Source organism: Sorex fumeus, unplaced genomic scaffold, assembly GCF_029834395.1.
Source record: "Sorex fumeus unplaced genomic scaffold, SorFum_2.1 ptg000098l, whole genome shotgun sequence".
In the NCBI taxonomy this organism is placed as follows: domain Eukaryota; kingdom Metazoa; phylum Chordata; class Mammalia; order Eulipotyphla; family Soricidae; genus Sorex; species Sorex fumeus.
The window spans coordinates 14,653,537-14,671,280 of record NW_026606155.1 but is presented as its reverse complement, the minus strand read 5'-3'; the positions used below and the strand labels follow the sequence as shown (position 1 = coordinate 14,671,280).

Here is a 17,744-nt window from a genome sequence, read left to right as displayed (position 1 = left end):
GGTCGGCCGCATGCAAGGCAAATGCCCTACCCGCTGTGCTATTTCTCCAGCCCCACTGGAAGGATTTTAGGGAACATATAAGGTTCTGGGGATTGAACCTAGGTTGGTCAAACACAGGGCAAGTGCACTATCTATCGTACTATCTCTCCAGTCCTAGAAACACATTCCAAAGAATACATTCAACACTTAATCTGGGTAAGCCACGCTCAGTTGTGCTCAGGGCTCACTCTTGTCAGGGTTCAAAGACCCATAGTGCTGGGGATCAATCCCAGGTCAGTTGCATGCAAGGCAAGCACCTCCTGCTCTGTCCTACTTCTCTAGGTTCAAGTTCAACACTAGTTTTGGCGGGGTTGGGGGGCAGGGGTAGGGTACACATCCAGCTGTGCTCAGGGCTTACTTCTGGCTCAGCACTTAAAGATAAATTCTGGTGAGGTCAGGGGACAATATGGGGTGCTAGGGATCAAAACCAGATTGGCCACGAGCAAAGCAAGTGTCTTACTCCAGCTTCCCCAAGTTCAACACTTTTAATATCTGGAATTCGTTTCTGGGTCCCTGCACTCTCTGAGAATCACATGGCTGGGGTTTTGTTTGTTGAATCTTTTGAAATTCAGAACATTTTTCTAGGGTCTAATTACTGAGGTAGTTAACTGTGCAGTTAACCATATAGCAGCACTAAAGATAAGCCTGCAAGATCAAACAAAATAGTCGGCTTTCTAAAATCCCCTGGAAAAGTGGTCCTATATTTCTACACATAAGTAATGGTTCCAAGTTTTCTCATCCACCTTTGGGAGTGGAGAAAACCCTTAGTAACTCTCCTGTTTCACCATTAAAGCATTTCAAAAATCACTTGAAAAGGTGAACTAGACTTCCAAACAGAGGTTATGATTCCAAACTTTCTCATCCACCTTTGGAAGCATGAAAAATCCTTGGTAATTCTCCTGTTTTTCACCTTTAAAGTTTACCATTAAGACACCACTGGTCTATCAAATCTCAATTATGGAAAAGGGTCTTTTCAAATCTCAATCTACTTTATAGCTTGGGCCCACGAGACACTTCCTATTTTATGTATTTAATATGTGTAGACTTTCTAGCACATAGCAACCCAATAGATTGCTTTACATACATCCAACCTTAAAGCAAATATTGTAACCTGTTAGCCAGCACTCAAAACACTGCAATCATTCCCATGGTGTCTGTTGGGCAAACTTAACACCATCTGGACCCTTGTAGAACATTTGCCATATTCAAGATTGAAAAAAAAATTACAAAGTTAAAAGAAACCAACCCCTCACTGTGTTTTATTCCTTGTGTCACATTGTACAGGCCAACATATTTTCTTCAAAACGTCCATTCTTGGATTGGCCTCTCATTACGAGGAGGGGTGAGTCACAGTTAAACGAATCACTGCCAAATGTCCCACCCATTAGGCTAAACCAAACCCTGGATGATCTTGGATTCTCAGGGGGATATTTATCTTGGGGGGGGGAGTGCTACATGATTTGCATGATCACGTGGTACAGATGTTTATTCATGAAGGTGACCTCAAGTCAAGTGAGAAACTTCTTGTTCTGGCAGTATTAACATTCAGCCAAGTGCCCCCGCAGTGGGCAAGTTCCAGCTCCAGAAGAAACTAAAAGCTGGAAGACCGGACATGTGACGGATCAGGACTGGAACACATCAATGGGCTTGGATGACAGGGCTGGAGTTAGACAAGAGGGTGTGTGCTCAGCCATGGGATGGAGAGCTGGGGCAGGAGGGCAAAGGGAGAGGATGGCGAGGCACTTGGCTACTCAATTCTCTGATTCACAGCTTTTTTTCATTTCCTCGCTTGGAGAATTGAATGTGCAATTTAACAGAAACCTAGACAGTTCCTCCTACACACCCCACTGCCCATGGCCAGAGTCAGCCTGCAGCCAATCTGCCACATGGAGAATTCTAGAACCTTCCAAATATCTTCCTCCTTCCTGGAAGCCTTTCTAATTCAAATCTTTTCCTAACCACGATTTAATCTGAAGATGTTTCTGATGTGTGTTTTTTAAGCCCACAGCATCTTCACCTCTTGAGCATTTGTCAGAAATGCTGATCATCAGGTCAACCCTCCTTAAGAAGTGCTCAGGATAGAGGAGGAAAAAAAAAACATAGAAATCTGGATTTTCTCAAGTCCCCCAGGCACTTCTGAAGCAGTCTAAAGGTTGAAGCTAGCTACTTTAGGTAACACAGTATGAAATAATGACCTTAAGATGAGTATGTGTGGGGCTGGAGCGATAGCACAGTGGGTAGAGCGTTCGGCTGTGCCCCGGTTCAATTCCCAGCATTCCATATGGTTCCCCAAGCACTGCCAGGAGTAATTCCTGAGCTAGGAGTAACCCCTGTGCATTGCCTGCTGTGACCCAAAAAGAAAAAAAAAAGATGAGTCTGTGTATCTTAGGGGAAGATAAAAGACTTACACATGAGACAAGCCACTACAGCCAAATGAATCATTTACTACTAAAGGATCTCAAGTCAGACCACTCTTCTATACAATGGAGTTATATCCAGATAAACCCATCAAGATTTGAAAATATTATAAACAGAAATGTGCCTAAGAGTCTGGAGTGGTAGTACAGCAGGTAGGGTGTTTGCCTTGCACATGGCCGACCCGGGTTCTATTCCTAGGATTCCATATTGTCCCCAGGTGTAATTCCTGAGTGCAGAGCCAGGAGTAACCTCTGTGTATCACCAGGTGTGACCCAAAAAGTTTAAAAAAAAAGAAAGAAAGAAATGCACCGAAATTCAAAATTCAGATCAAAATTCAAAAGACAAAAGACAGTTTCTACTGAAAGTATATGGCTTTGGCATGATTTAAAAGCTGCAAAATCCTAAATCAAGCTAGCATTAGTCAGGAACATCTATAATAAGTATTGAAAGATGGGCTGGGAACTTGTTTAATGGCTCAGGGATAGAAGGCTTTCCTCGTGTATTAAGGCCCTGGGGGGGGCGAGGTGTGGGGGACTTAGGGGGTGCTGAATCTCATCTTCTTACCTTCAATGTTATCTGTTCTAGACTTCTGTTCACAGTGCCACCAAACATTCATGCCATGTCAAGTCCAGCTTAAAGTCTTCCCATGCCAACTCTTTGACCATAGCACAAAGGATAAATTCTCAAACACAGGATAGCACTGTAGCACTGCACTGTCCTCTCATTGTTCATCGATTTGCTCGAGCGGGCACCAGTAACGTCTCCATTCTGAGACTTGCTGTTACTGTTTTTGCATATCGAATACGCCAGGGGGAGCTTGCCAGGCTCTGCTGTGGGGGCAGGATACTCTCGGTAGCTTGCCGGGCTCTCCGAGAGGGATGGAGGAATCGAACTTATATGACCCAAAATCGTTATTGTTTGCCTCTGGGTCATCTCCATGGATATATTTATGTCTGCATTTTCCTGCCTACCTGATTACAGCTCCCTGTCTGGGGGAGGCTTCTATTTCCCCCAAACCCAGTGATGTCAGGTTTGGCCATGTGATTTACAGCTGACAGCATGAAAGCCAGAGCAAAGACTACTATTTGTAAGGAGATGCCAATCCCTATTGCTTTGTTCTGTCATGTCTCTTCCCCATAAATGAGATCAGTATTGTCCCAGGAAGAGGCTGTTTCTCAAGCCTCAGCAGGTCCCAGGATGAAGACAGATGAAGAGAATCAAAGATGACTTACAATGAACATGACCACATCCGTGAAAACTAATATTCAGGGTTTGTGCAGCACTGGGGCTGTGATTTAATCTGAATGATTATAGCATTTTTTCTTCTCTTTTCGGGGGCCTGAGGTTATTGGGGCCACATCTGGTGGTGCCCAGGGCTTACTCCTGCCTCTGCCCTCAGGGATCAGTAGGTCCGCTTGGGAGACCATAAGGGTTTTGGGGATTGAACCTGGGTCAGTTATGTGCAAGGCAAGTACTGTACCCACTGGACTATCTCTGAAGTCCCCAGGACAGCACATTTTGGGGAGAGTTGGGCCACACCTGGTAGTGCTCAGGGATTACTCCTGGCTCCGCAATCAAGGATCACTCTTGGTGAGTTCAACGGATCATATGGGATGGTGGGAATCAAACCTGTATGATCGCTTACAAGCTATATTATTGCTCCGGCCTCACGATTACAGCACTTTTGATCTCCTGTCCTTCCAACCCCACCTCACCCATCTATGCCAGAGGCTGACCCATCATTCTAACTCAGATCAAGGATCAATTCCGCAATCTGGATTTTTTCCCTCAGGCATAGCCAATCACCTACCTTTTGGAGCACCTCTGAATGCTACTGACTATAATTATGCCCTCTGAAGCAGTGCTGGGGGGAAGGGTCCATTCATTAGCATCATCCTCTTAAACAAAAGTCAGGCACCCCTTTTACAGACTGAGGTGATTTTGTTACAGTAAAATGAAGTGGCTTGTCCATATTTCCCAGCCATCAGTCACGGAGGGAGGACACAGCAGGTGTGACTCTGGCTCAGAATCCTGCCCTCTTTCTTACCCTCCACTCTCCCCACACACACACCTCCCCCTACCCAGCACTTCTCTCTCTCTCTCCACTGCCAGATTTCCTTTCCAATCCACCCACTCTCAAAGGCTTCTTATCAGTAAGGGAAAGTGCCATCAAGTTAATTCAGGACTTGAAAGATTTGCATCTAGAAGTGGGCTTCTCGCCCCATGAAGGAAGATAATCCCTTGCTCTAAGTGGTCATAAGTATTCTACGGCAACTGGCAACTGCTCTGGGAGTTCTAGAGGACTGAGGCATGTTGTCTGTGCCTAGGTCCAGTTGGAGATGGAAGCAAGCCAACACTCACATGACAGTGCCCCCAGGACCCTTTGGAAAGGTCCTTTTAGACTTCTCAAGGGTAGGGTACAAGTAAGTGTGCTACATGGTGATATTGTCAGTATTGAAAATAAAAATGAATGGTATCAAATGTTTGCATAGCTCCTCAGATTAAACAAAAAAAAAAAAAAGGAAAGTCGCACAGTAAGAAAGAACTGAACCAGACCATCCAGGTCAGACAGGAGATTAGGACTGTACTAGCCTTGACAAATTATTGGAGCAATAGGGGTCTCTCTCTCTCTCTCTCTCTCTCTCTCTCTCTCTCTCTCTCTCTCTCTCTCTCTCTCCCCTTCCCTCCCCCCATGTTTCTCTCATTAGACAAATAAGAAAATACAAGAAACTTCTCCAAAATTAGCCACAGTAATGAAAGACAAGCATTCATCAAAGTGCCATTTTCACACAACATTCATATCAGTTTTCTCTCGAGTCACAAAGGTTTCTCATTTCCTAGGGCAGAATCCATTCTCTTTCCCACCATTCCAATACAGTTAGTTTTTACCCCTCAAAGGATCTATTTCCTTTAAAGATACCATCAGTCACATTAATAATAGCATCTTCCCCCTTTCCATGGTAGAAAACAGTTCGGCGCTCCAAATGGTGGCTGGGCTAGTTTGGACAAGTCCGATTTACTCTTTTAAAATAAAGTCCCATCCACTCGGTAGAATAAACAGGACCAGCCAGCATGTGTAGGGTACTTGGGGCTGTACTTGGTGCTTCCCAGGCATTTGACTCATTTAATCCTCCAAACAATACTATCAGGTGGGTGCGATCATTTTCACCGCTTCCCAGACGCAGGAGAGCGAGGTGGTGAGGGGAGCAAGAAGGACCTACCTGGGAGATAGAAGGGGGGTGGGGGGGGGGAGGTGGGGAAACTGGCTGGGGCCAGCAGTTGCCTAAGATCACAGGATCCCAGTTAATGATTCATTCCCAGCCCACAGGTAGCTCCGTGCAGCAGAGACGCTACACACACACACACACACACACACACACACACACACACACACACACACACACACTTGCATTCTCCAGGAGACGCGGGTGTCCTGCAGTTTGCTTGGCAACGCCAGGAGGAAAAACTCCATCCAAAAGCCCAGGCCGCCGGGTCCAAGGCGCCGCTGGGCGCTGTCCAGCGGGCAGGGCGCCTGAGAGGCCAGACTGGGGTCCTGCCTCCCGACACCCCAAAGGTGGGGCGGATCGCCCGGGCCGGGCTTTCAGCCGAGGGAGGAGAAAGGCACCGTCTCTGTCTGGAGTGAGGGCAGGAATGGGGGGCGGGGGACACCTGTTGTCGCCTGCACACTGCGGGGTGGGGGTGGGGGGGAGGGTGGCAAGGCAGACGTCCCGGGAAAGCAAAACCCGGGTTGGACACTCCCCAGCAAACAGTGTCTGCGTGAGTGCTGAGTCGGGGTGAGGAGGACATCCCTCTCCCCGGCACCCGAGTCCTCCCGCAGAGTCCGGGCCCCCGAGGAGGGCACGAGGGGCTGGAAAGACGCGGTGCTGCCCAGCGGCGCTAGGACCTGGCGGCGTCCCGCCCCCCACCACCCCTCTCCCCGCTCCACCTGCAAAGCCCTACAGCTGGGGATGGGGGGGGGGTGCGGTGGGGGGGGCGTGGGCGCGGGTACCTGCGTGGTCGTCCGCGCGGGCCCTCCGAGGGTCGCCGTCCGCTCGCCGCGCTCGAAACGGCTCCGCAGGCTCCGGGCTCCCCGCCGCGCCGCCCGCCCCGCGCTCGCCCCGGGCCGCCGCCGGCTCCCGACTCGGGGCTCGCTCTGCGCCCGCCGGCTCCGGCCGCCGCTCCCGCCGCTCCTGATTGGCCGCGGCGAGCGCCCGAGCCGCGCTCTGATTGGACGGTGGGGCCGGGGCCGGGCGCCGCGGGGACCTGCTCCCCACGCCCCTGGCGCCGGGGCTCGGCCTCGGCGCTGCACCCCGGGACCCTGATCCTGGCGCTGACACAGGATCCTGCACACACACACACACACACACACACCTATCCCACGGCACCCTCGGCGCTGCACCCCGGGACCCTGATCCAGGCGCTGACACGGGATCCTGCACACACACACACACACACACACACACACACACACACACACACACACCTATCCCATGGCACCCCCACACGGTGCGGAAAGTGTCCCAGCGAGTGGCCAGGGGGACGGCGGGGATAGGGAATCCCCCGGAGTCTGTCTCCCCAGGACACTCGCGGGACGCTGGAAAGAATTGCTTCTATGCTCTCTGGAGCGTGGGGTTTATAACTTCGCGTTGACTCTGATGCTCATGTTATATAAAGGCACGTTGTGTTGAATAGAGGCCGTGGCGTGTAAATAGGGGTCATCGAATCGTTTGTGGGCGCACATTGACTTTTGCTCCTTTGGGGCTAATGTAACTGGGACTCAAGACGCTCCGAGGTCCTAGTCTGGAATTGCTAGGAAACGAGAAAGACCGCCTGTTAGGATGCAAATACCTCGCGCGGGGGAGGAGGAGTCGTAGTAATCCTAGCGGTGCTACTAGTAGCAGCAGTGGAGCAGGCTAAGGAGTGGTCGTAAGAGCGATCTAATGTTGGCGGCTAGAGAGATGAGCCTAAATAATAATTAACGATAATATCGCTAATGTTTCCGTCTTGCTAGCTGCCTTTACAAGTCCTTTCATATGGGGATTCTGGAAATAGCTGTCATGCGGACGTTAATATGTCTGTGAGACGCGCAGACATGCCATCCCTTTTGAGGTTGGAGGCATCTTCATCTGGGAGACAGCAGCCACTTCCCGCCGCCGGAGAGGGAGTGTTGGGAATTCTGTACATTCTCGTCTTCCGTTTTCTTCTCCCGAAAGCCTCCGTCCCCCGCCCGCCACCCCCCCCCCCGCCCGACAATCTTTGCTCCCACCTGTGCCGAATCTTTATAAACTATGAAAACAAGACATTGTTTGAGTCAAGGTGCCACCAGAACTTTATTCTGCCAATCACAACAGGACCTTCTCTGGGCAACCAGATAGACAATTGAGTAGACATAAATTACACAATTTAATGTGTGCAGGCCCTTTGATTGCACTAATATCTAGGAAGCAAATATGTTGCTTTTTTTTTTTCCTACAGGTATTTCTCCCTTGTTAGTCTGTGTGAGAAATATGACTTGGCAGAGAGAAGTAAAACTGCAATGAAATCCAGCTCAACCCATTCAGAGCAGCTGTGATTTTGACACCATAGGGAACTTATCACGTAAGTTGGGGGAACTTAAGACCTTAGAAAAAAACTAGCTCATTTCTCCTTGGTTTATATAAGTGAATAGTCTATTCACTTTATAATAAGAAGATGCGTTGGTTTGGGAGGTCGGAGGGAACCTAGGAAAACTGGTGGAGGGAACTTGACATTAATGGTGAGATTAGTGTTAGAACATTGTATGCCTGAAATTTTAGTGTAAACAAATTTATAAACCATTGTGCCTTAAAAAAAAATCTCAGGGGGCCTAAAAGATAGTATAGAGGGTAGAGACTTGCCTTACATGCAGCCAATTCAGGTTCAGTCCCTGGCATCCCCTGTGGCTCTTGAGCTTACCAAGAGTAATTACCGAGTACTGAGTCAGGACTAACCCCTGGGCTTTGCCAGGTGTGGTCCCCAAACCAAAACCAAACAAAACCAAAAAAATACATCAGAAAATATCTTGAGACCATCTCTTGAAGCTGACTATGTGAACACCCAGCAAGTAAAGATACTGTCGAGCAGGTAAAGTGGAACATACTTTGCGTCGTTTGGAATGGAAGACCAGTGCAAACAGAAAAAATTCTATCAATAGGAAACTTGTTAAATTGCACTATATTTAATTCATCTTTCCCCAAGTTCCCTTCCATTCTACAGAAGCACATACATCAGCCCAGCATGCCGGCTGCCCACCTTTTACAACTGACTTTTCCCGAAGCAAGCATTTCATTTGGATTGTTCACATGATTACTCCAAAGAACAAAGGCTGTTTTAACCACAGGACGGGGTCGACCTCCAGATGATTTTTGAACTTGATCAGTCCTGGTCACAGCATACTAAATTCAGTTCTCTGGAAGAATGAGAAGTGAAAGAAGAATTTGCATTTCACCATATCCACTCTGGAATTTTCTGTGGGCAGGACTTGTTTGTGTGACTCGCTATTCCCTGCCCCCATCTCATCTAACAACAGGTTTTGCTTAGTTCTGCCTCCTACATTGTATTTCTCTTGTGACTCCAATTTGGTAATAAGAGTCAACTGCATTGGGAGCTGCAGAGATAGTACGGTGAGTAGGACACTTGCCTTGCATGTGGCAAGGTTAGATCCCCATATGGTCCCCTGAACCCCACCAGCGAAGATCCCTGAGTGCAGGGATCAGGAGTAAACCCTGAGCACAGCCAGGTATAGTCCCTTCCCCACCCCAGAAAAAAAACTAGAATATTCCTTTCACCCTGAGACCTTCACTAGCTCTCCAGAACAAAGCAAAGCAGTGGTGTTATGTCCTCATTATAGCACTAAATAACAACTCTAGTGACTGCTTCACAGGATCATCCAACTAAGTCATAGTGTGTGGAACATAATAGCTACTCAGTAAATAGGAACTAATAACATTCCTGACAAGCTAAGAGAATGACATTTAGGAGACTGATGCCACCCCACCTCTGTCACCCCAGCATGGTCAATGGGCACCCTCCATTTGCATGCTGGTTGAACATTTCATGGAGTCAAAGCCACCATTCATCAAACTACCTAAATAAGTAGTTTCTGTGTGGCAGGACTACCAGGTAAACAGAAGAATTAACTCTTTCTTACACACACACACACACACACACACACACACACACACACACAAGAGTCAATGGTGTGGCTGATTTAGAAAACAGTTTCACAGCCCTTTAGGAGTAAACTATACTTCCCATATGGCCCAGTATTTCTACTCCTGGGTGTGAAATTTCAAGAGAATGGAGGGAAATGCCCACACAAACCACAGTATGCAAATGATGAGAGCAGTAGTATTTATAACCACTGAAAACTGCAAACGACTCAAATCTCCATCACATCTATCAATTGATAATGATTAATCAAAGTAGACTCCTTTCAGCCAGAAAAGGGATGGGATGCATGCTACAAAGCCGATGAACTTTGTCAACGTGATAAGTGAAAGAAGCCAAACACAAGGCCAAATACTGTAGGACCCTTCTTAGAAGAAAGGTTCAGAATAGACAAGTCTACACAGGCAAATAGCAGAGTAGCAATTGTCAGGGGGTCGGGGAAAGAAGCCGAGTCACTACTGCTTATGCTTATGGGATATGGGATTTCTTTTTTGGAGTGATGGTAATTAGATAACTGGTTATGGTCACACAATTTAAATGTGAGAAAATTCATGGGATTGTGTGTGTGTGTATATATATATACATATGTATATATGCATATATACACACACACAACATATGTTCTGAGAATGTAGAAATTAAAGGAAATGCTAGTTTAATCTTCAAGTGTGGAAGCTAAAACTGTTAGAGTATGGAGAAGCAGAAAAGTCCATGAGAAACCATTAGAAGTTGACTTGCCTCCTCTCTGTGCCCCAAGGGATGACTTGTCCCATAGGTTCTGAATTTTCCAGTTGAACATTCTATGATGATGAAAATATTCCCTATCTGAACTCTTCAGTATGGAAGCCAGTAGGCTCATGTGGTCACATGGACACCAGTAGGCTCATGTGATTACATGAATGCCACTAGGCTCATGGGGTCACATGGAATCCAGTAAGCTCATGTGTCTGTTGAACACTTGAAATGTGTAAGTTGTAGGGCTGGAGCCATAGTACAGTGAGTAGGGCATTGGTTTTGCACGTGTCCTAACATTTCCGACCCAGGTTTTATCCCCAGCATCCCATATACCCTGGGATATTCTAAAGGGCCCCTGGGTGAAAGTTGATCACATAAAGACAAATCATGTCATAAGAATAAAGGACCAACCTGTAGGGTAGGACCTCACAGAGGAAAACAAGGTCAGAAAATGGCCATAGTCAGAAAATGGGTGAGAAACATGGGTTCGAGCTCCCCCCCCCCTTTTTATAAATTTATTTATTTACTGAATCACCATGAGAGCAGTTAAGCTTTTGGGTTTAAGTCTCAGTCATACAGTGATGAAACACCTGTCCCTTCACCAGTGCCCATTCTCCACCACCAAAAACCCCAATATACACCCCATCCCACACCCTCCCTTTATCTGTGGGGCAAATGATTTCCATATTACTCTCTCTCCACTTTGATTTCATTCAATATTTCGACCCCAGACCAACCATTATTATTTGGGATTTTACCCCAACATCTGCCGAAAAGGCAAAAGTAGACAATTTGTTTTCTGTTGCTGGTTATGAATAACATATGTCACACGACTGCAGTAGTGGCCGCATGATTTTGGAATTTCAAAATTTTAACAATTAAATATGGAGGGATTTCTGCCAAAACCTACTGGGTTCCGAGATTTGTTCCTGAGTTTCTGTGATCATGGCCATTAAGCAGTTTGATCAGGAGCCAGAGAGGCCATTTGTAGGCGGAGACTCAGGGTCTCCTTGGGGCGGGGAGGAAAGGGCTGACTCACCCCCATCCCATGAGGCCCCACGTGTCTCGTCACTATGGGTCCAAACCTGACTGTCCAATGGTCTCTGGAGGATGGTAGCACTGAGCTGCCGGGGGGAACAGGCAAAGGCACAAAACCTATCCCCACCTGGGGTGGCCTGGCACCAGTAACCTACTGTGGGGACCAGATGCATCTCTGCCAAAAGCCGCTGGGTTCCGAGATTTGTTTTGAGTCTCTGGGATCATGGATGTTAAGCAGCTTGATCAGGAGCCAGAGAGGCCGTTCTTGGGCAGCGACTCAGGGTCTCGTTGAGGCGGGGAGGAAAGGGCCAACTCCACCCCCATCCCATGAGGTCCCATATGTCTTGTCACTGTGGGCCCAAACCTGACAATTGAGCCATCTTTTTTAATTTGGATTTTTGATCCACACCTGTCAGATTATAGTTCTAAGTATTTTAAAGAATAACATTGGTTTTTCCTATCTATGCACCCCCCAACCTCCTGCAGGGAGCTTTGGTTTATTAAATTACACCCACCACAGTGCTCCCAAGGCACATCCAGTTCCACCGGGGCACTCCAAGTCCTCTGTGTGTATTTTTAATCTCTCCTTTGCACTCTTCTTTCCCTATCTGTTAATCCCATTTACTCTCAAATCCGACCCTGTGACCTGAAAGTCAAATCTTCTGAGAGCTCTGAATTTTGCATCTGTCAGTGAAGTATCGCTTTTCTCTTTCCTATATGTCCTTTGCATAGTTTATGTTAGAGCAATGTCCTTTTAAACAGACACAAAAAGACAACCCTTCATTTCTCTATAACTAATGCTGTGAGACTTGAATAAATGGCTACTGATTACCAAACAGTCTATGACCCCCATTATTTCATTTGTCGATCATTAGCCAACGGGGGGACAGTGATAGGTCCTAAATAGACCAAGGGAAATCTCAGGTCACTGCTAGACAGCGACCCCTTCCCCCCATCCCCAGAACAACGCACACCCAGTGATGCTCAGGGGTAACTCCTGACTCTACACTCAGGGTTCACTCCCGGCACTAGTTGGGTGACCATATGTGGTGCCGGGGATTGAATCCAGGGCTGTCCCATGCAAGGCAAGCACCCTACCTGCTCTATTACCAGCTCCAACCAGAGCCATCTTAACTGGCCAGTAGGAATCATGCAAGAGGTATTTAGGGTGGCCCTCTAAGTCTTTGTGTCCACCATCCAGCTCAACTCTGCATCCAGCAGGAATCTTTCAGTAAGATCTCACTGCACTCAACCTCTCCCTTCCATGAACTCTGAATGAACCTACATCCTATCATAGAGTTTTATTCTGTTCAGGCAGCAAGCTGTTCCTATTCCAAATGTATGTATGGGCCAAGCATTATATATGCTTCTGGGAAAAGGAAGGACTGGAGACAATGCAGCCATTCCAGAGAACTGGCAATAGCAAAGCAAAGAGGAAGAAACGTCGAGGGAAAAAAAAAATCCCTAGGGGCTGGAGATTTAGTACAGTGGGCAAGCCTTATGCGTAACTGATTTCAATTCAACCCCCAGCCCCTCAAGTGGTCCTCCAAGGGAGTGGTTCCTGAGTACAGACCCAGGAGGAAGCCCTGAGCACTGCAGGATTTGGCCAAAAGGAGCAAAAGAAAAAACTAACTAAAACGTGAGTCCTCCCTTCCGACGTTCCCTGCTGACACATGCGCTAACAAGTGCAGATCTTGCTATTAAGACGTTGAAGATCCTTTATTACTATTCCAGTGCTCGATGCTCTTTCCCTTATAGAAACTTTCTCTGATCTTGAAATGGAAATTGATAGAATACAGTGGATCTAATAGGACAGAATGACAGAATATCGTGTTCTTTGTAATATGGTGTTCTCACAGCAAGATTCATTGCAATATGGTTTTCTCACAGTAAGACTCATTTGTTGCACAAATGTTTATTGAAATCCTGCCGGTTTTAGATTAGAACAGTGCCAGGTGCTTCGTGTAAAGAGGATGAAAGGACTGGTGGACAGCTTAGACACGCACAATTGTTTTTTCCTGCAGTTTGATTAAGCTGTCTAGGAAGGTTTAATTAAAAGCACAGGATAAAGAGGTTCTGATGGGGACATGGAAATCAAGGAAGGCTTCTCAGAGGAGATGAAATGTGAGCTGAAGGAATGTGAAGGATGACTGAGAATTTTCAAAATATTTTCCTAAATGTAGTAACTTTATACTGTCCTCATTTCAGCATTAGACTTGAAAAACCATTTCAGAAGTTTGGGGGAAACACTATTTGGAAAAATGCACTAACAGCTCACCATCCATGCCAATGCTTGGCACTGCAGATGAGGACATTAACTGGACAGTCACTTTTGCTCTTCCGAAGAGGGAAAAATAAATACAAGTTTAAATATAACACATAACCCCCTAAATATAATATATAAAATATAAGGATCTCTGATTGCAAGGAGCTTAAAATTTCTACCCTATACTATTTCAAGAGCAATAGCACAGCGGGTAGGGCATTCGCCTTACACGCGGCCAACATGGCCGACCCGAGTTCGATTCCTCCGCCCCTCTCGGAGAGCCCGGCAAGCTACCGAGAGTATTCGATATGCCAGACACAGTAACAACAAAGTCTCCAATGGAGACGTTACTGGGCCCGCTCGAGCAAATCGACGATCAACGGGAGGGCCTTTACCTTTACCTTACCTTACCTATACTATTTCAATATTTTTATATCTTATATGTATCTCTGTATTTTCTATTATTTCTTTGATTTCAAGACATCCCAAATTTCAGTAATTTATGTCGCATCATTTTGAGTTTTTTTTCCATAATACTATCCTGGAAGGAGCAGCTGTTTCTTTAAAATTAAATTAATTAATTTATTTATTTTGGCTTTTGGGCCACACCTGGTGATGCTCAGGGGTAACTCCTGGCTCTGTGCTCGGGAATTACTCCTGGTGGTGCTCAAAGGACCATATGGGATATCGGAGATTGAATCCAGGTTGATTGCATGCCAAGCAAATGCCCTCCCCACCACACTATTGCTCTGACCCATCCATTCTTACTATATGCATGTGTCATATGATTATATGTTTAAATTGACTCTCATTTTGCTCAACTTTATTTAAAATGACATTATTATAAATTTTTTAAAAAGCAATTTCACTTCCCTAACTAAAATATTGCCATAAAAATCACTGTCACTGTCACTGTCCTCTCGTTGTTCATCGATTTGCTCGAGCGGGCCCAGTAACATCTCCATTGTGAGACTTGTTGTTACTGTGTTTGGCATATTAAATACGTCACGTGTAGCTTGCCAGGCTTTGCTGTGCAGGCGAGATACTCTCAGTAGCTTGCCAGGTTCTCCAAGAGGGGCGAAGGAATTGAACCCAGACCCATCTGGTTGATCGCGTTCAAGGCAAAATGCCCTACCCCTGTGCTATCGCTGTAATAAAAATATCGCCTAATCTTAGCTTGTTACTTTTGGCTGCTGTAAGTTCTGAGTTTGAAGCTCTGCTCCGTGATGACAAAGGAATATTATCAATCTTTTGAGAGACATTAAAAACACACCAAGGCTGGAGGGCATTGCAGGAGTTATGACACTTGCCCTATATCCGCCTTGCCCCAGGACCACACATGGTCCCCCACAGCACCACCAGGAATCACTTTTGAGCACAAAGTCAGGAATAGCCTCTGAGCACCGCTGTGTATGGTTTGACCAACAACTCTCAAAACAAAATAAACCCCAGGAGTTCCAAGAGAGGCCAGAAGGGTAGAATAGGAGATACATGTACTGTACCTGGACTGTACGTGACCAGTTCTGGTTCAATCCCTGCAAACATCATTGGAAGCCTCCAAGCATTGCCAGGGTGGCACAGCATCCTAGGACCGTAGAATTGAACCTCCAAACTGCTTGGCCAAGAATTGCTAGGAGCAACCCCTGGGCCTTTTGAGCTCTTGGCAGAGCACCTGGCACCTGCATTAGGGAATGAAGCTTCAAGTTGGATCCCTGGCACCATTCCAATTTTTTTAAAGTTCTCTTTAACTTTATATTCTAACAATACTATAGTATTGGTAGCTCCCGGAATCCACATCTGTGCCTGTATGCTTATCAATCTGTACCACCTACCTCACATTCACTTCATCTTCCATCTTCCTTTTCTTCTCATGCCTATTTGTCTGCCCAGTACCTCTGACCCCTCCATATTCACAATCCACACCAGCTACATTATGCCCTCTGGAAACACCTGCCCTCTTTCCTCTGAAAAACTCCCCTTCCCCACCCTTGACTGTGGGCTCCTAGTAGGAACTGACAAGCCCCATGTGATCCACACCCCTGATCACAGCTGGTTCGCTCACGTGGGCAAATGACTTCAAGTCAGAGTTTAATTCTAGGAGCAGAAAAGTGGAGGGACACTTTCTCTGTTTTTAAGATGAAATGACAAGGGTCCAGAATGATCATTCAGAGGGTAGAGGTGCAGGCCTTGCACATGGACAGCCCATATTCAACCCCTAGCACCCTGTACAGACCCTTGCGTCCCACCAGGAGTGGTTCCTGAGCACAGCACTAGGAGTAAGCCCTGAACACCAGCAAGTGCGGCCATAGAACAATCAAACAAACTGAAAGATGCCATGGCAAGAAGAGGCAAACCAAGTGAAGATAAAAGCAGAGAGGACAACAAAGGAAGATCTACTCCCTCTGGCAAACCAGTCTCTTCCTTGACCTTCCTTTCCTCTTGTCTTCCAACTTTAACTTTGGGAAAGTGATTCTGGCATCCTTAAAATAAAAGTCTCTTTTTCAAACTAACTGTGGCTGAGCTTATGCCACTCACATTCAACCCCCTGAATACGTTCTGAGTCCCTGTGAAGCCTAGATGCAAAGCCTCTCCTTGGTGAAACCAGTCGTAATCTTCACGAGCCTGAGAGTCGCCTCTTCCTGGATGCTTCCTGCACTCTGTAAGCAGACACTCTTCCAGCTGCCAAATGATCTTGACATTTTGGTCGAAAGGAAGCCTGGAAGGGCTGGAGTGACAGCACCGTGGGTAGGGCGTTTGCCTTGCACACGGCCCACCCGGGTTCAATTCCCAGCATCCCATATGGTCTCCTGAGTGCAGAGCCAGGAGTAAACCCTGTGCCTTACGAGGTGTGACCCAAAAAGCAAAAAAAGAAAGAAAGAAAGAAAGAAAGAAAGAAAGAAAGAAAGAAGAAAGGAAGCCTGGAGTGTGGATGGCTTCAGTGGCCTGTGCATTATTATTATTATTATTATTATTATTATTGTTAAGTATTATTATTGGATTTGGGGCCATACCCACTGGTGCTCAGGGATCACTCCTGGCAGTCTCAGGGGACCATATGGGATACCGGAATTGAATCCAGGGTAGCTGCATGCAAGACCAATGCCTTACCCACTGTACTCTTGCTCCAACCCTGGGTTATTATTATTATATTGCAGGATTGATCAGATCAGGGCTCAGTACTATGAAAGCCCTGTCTTTGACTTGAGTGGCAGGCCTAGGCCCATGTCTTGGTCCTAACTGGAGCAGGGTCTCTGGTCTATCTAGGTTGCTGGCATTCCTCGCACCCAGCTGCCTCCCAGCCATAGGCCATGAGTCTCCCTCCTCCTTATCGCCTGTTCCTCTTGGGACTTTTGAGTTTACTGAACCATACAGCCAGCCAGCCCTGTGCCCGGTGATTCACAGCCCTCTCCTGCCTTTGATCACTGCAGTGGGACAGGCTTGCCCTACCAAGCTCAAGTTCTGCATGCAGGGGATCATCTTCCAGGACTGTTTCTCTCCTCCATCGCTCCTCCCCACTGGGAGCAGGCAGTGCTGACACACAGGTGCAACCGACCCAGAAAGGGCCTGGGAAGAGCTGCTGGGCATCTAGGTGGCATGATTGGAACCTTGAGAGTTGGAGAGAAGCCGGGCCCGAAGGAGGCATGTGGCAACCCTGAGCAGGCGGCTGCAGACTCAGAGGGGATGATGTTACTTTATAGTCTACACTGTGGTGGGTGCATAGATGCTCATTTTACCGCTCCCACCCAGCAAAAGCCAAACAGCAAAGTGAAATGACCCTCGAAAGGTGGGTCCATGGCATTCAATTGAGAGGAGAATTATGACTTCAGGTGGCCTGGGGCTGACCACAATGCTGCCAACTTCTGGCTAGGATCCAGGTCAGTTTCTGAGCTCTGGTCCCAAATTAATAAAATGGGGGTTATCATCGACCTGCACCAGAGGGACTGGGTGAACAGCAAATGAATTATTTCTTAAAAAATGATGATAACCAAGGGCCAAAGATCATGATCACAATCACGACCATCCTGTTCGTCAGTTGCCTCGAGCAGGCCCCAGTAACGTC

The 17,744-nt window shown here is 47.0% G+C and overlaps 1 protein-coding gene across 1 annotated transcript in view; it reads right to left on the bottom strand.

Moving 5' to 3' along the window:
• The window catches only part of STON2 (stonin 2), a 189,596-nt gene extending 182,979 nt beyond the window's left edge, over nucleotides 1–6,617 (bottom strand). The window contains exon 1 of the mRNA XM_056134453.1: nucleotides 6,467–6,617. The gene's annotated coding sequence lies outside the window, so the exon portion shown is untranslated. The remainder of the gene's footprint in view (nucleotides 1–6,466) is intronic.
• Nucleotides 6,618–17,744: the final 11,127 nt, after the last annotated feature.